Genomic DNA, 2,093 nt, shown 5'->3' with positions numbered 1-2,093 from the left:
TCATAGATAGCTCACAACCCACAATGTATTTTTGGCAGGCAGATTTTGATTTGTCTGATTTGACAACTGTAAATGTCAATTTTGACAGTTTGTTATGATATGAATTCGAAGTTTTTGCAATTTTGGTCCAAAATAAGCAGAAATCAAATGAGTAAAGATGGTTCAGTATATTGAATTATGAAAATATTTTATATCTCTTTTTGTTGTATTGTGTTCGGTCTTGAATGGGTAAACATAATATATTTATGCTCGTATATTATGTTCATGGGGCTGAGGTACTGGGTCACAATAATAGGAGGTTTAACATTTGAGATTTTTTTGAGTTATTTTGGTGTATGATAGATTTGGATGTAGAATTATATTAAGACTTACCGTAGAAAAGCTAGTATACTGGTCTAATGTATATACGTTATAACGTGCTAGCCAAGTGGCTTTATATTTTAAATGGACATAACTTTGCTAGAACAAATATATGCAGAATCATATATCAGAATAAATCCTTTTTTTTCTTTTTGCCAAAAAAATATGAGTTTTATTTTTTGACATTTGTCAATTTACTTAACAGAAAAGTAAATTAATAACAAACATCAAATAAATCGGTGTTATGTATAAATTTTTTGTTCAAAATGACCAAGAATATAACCGGCCCTGACTTGAAGAGAACTGGGGCGTATTATAACATAAACTCGATATATTCAAAATCAAAATGCCCGTATTCACTGCAAATATTCCAGGAGCGCTTAATATTGGGGACTATCAGAAATAACTTAACAAATAGAAACAGCCCCAAGAAAGAAAATTAATACAAAATATTCAGTGAAGAAACAAAATCATTAATAAAAAACGAAGTGAATTAGCAATACAAAAGAATAAGGATAGAAATACAAAGAAAGAACTAAGCAGACTATACAAGGAAACCAGTAGAGCGATCAGAAGAGATTATAATGAGCATAGACGACGAATAATAACAAAAAAACTAAAACAATTTCAGAAGTAGAAAAAGGGCGTTTAAAGAAGTTAACTTACGTAAAATATGGATACAAAAATTAGGAGGTAAATATAAAGAAGCAAATACGAGACAAGATATTATACATCAAGCAACTACTTTTTACCAAGAACTATACAAAAGCAAAGAAAACAACAGCAACAAAGCCAAGGAATCAGACCAGCATAAAAACACACAAACACTAACACCTTCAGATGAAGACGAGGTATATTTACAGTTAAAACAACTAAAATCAGATAAAAGCCCAGGTATTGTCGGAATAACAAATGAAGCCTTAAAAATAGGCGCACCAATTTTACTAGGCCCTCTTACAAAATTATTCTACCGTACACTAGAAACTGAAACAGTGCCAATTCAATGGTGCACGTTGGAGATTATATTGTTACATAAAAAGGGCAATCTACTGGAATTGAATAATTATAGACCAATCAGCAAACCTATATAAAATATTTTCATCAACACTTCTAAAACGCATTACACAAGATATTGATAATGCACAGCCTATAGAACAAGCCGGTTTCCGTTCCGGATTTAGCATACTAGACCATATACAGTTAATATAACAGGTTATTGAAAAGTATAGTGAATTTAAGAAGTCTCTATAACTAGCATTTATATACTACAACCAAGCGTTTGACAGCATCAGCCACAGTTCTATATGGGAAGCATTGAATACTCTAAATATTAATTCAAAGTATATAAACATTATAATTTATATATAATAACAGTACAATCAATGTCAAATTAGATTCAAGAGTTGAGGATATAAAAATAGAAAGAGGAGTCAGGCAAGGGGACCCCTTGTCACCTAAGCTATTTATCGCTGTTTTAGAAAACATTCCAAAAACTAGACTGGGAAACAAAATGTATAAACAATTGCTATCTAAACTATCTCAGATTCGCTGATGATATAGTCATACTATCAGAGACACCAAATTAACTACAAGCAATGCTATGCTCACTAGACCAGGAAAGCTCGCAAGTAGGCCTAGAAATGAACGCTACTAAAACCAAAATGATGACAAACAGCAATAAAACCCCTATTAACGTAAACTCAAACACAATAGAATATGTCGACAGCTACATC

General features: G+C 31.5%; 1 protein-coding gene across 2 annotated transcripts in view; it reads right to left on the bottom strand.

Annotated features, from left to right (window-relative positions):
- LOC126779074 (aspartate--tRNA ligase, cytoplasmic-like) overlaps nucleotides 1–2,093 on the bottom strand; it is a 66,288-nt gene that overhangs the window by 35,981 nt on the left and 28,214 nt on the right. The gene's annotated exons all lie outside the window — the stretch shown is intronic.

The sequence above is a fragment of the Nymphalis io genome, chromosome 28 (genome assembly GCF_905147045.1).
Source record: "Nymphalis io chromosome 28, ilAglIoxx1.1, whole genome shotgun sequence".
Taxonomy (NCBI): Eukaryota; Metazoa; Arthropoda; class Insecta; order Lepidoptera; family Nymphalidae; genus Nymphalis; species Nymphalis io.
This window is presented reverse-complemented; position numbering and strand designations above follow the sequence as displayed.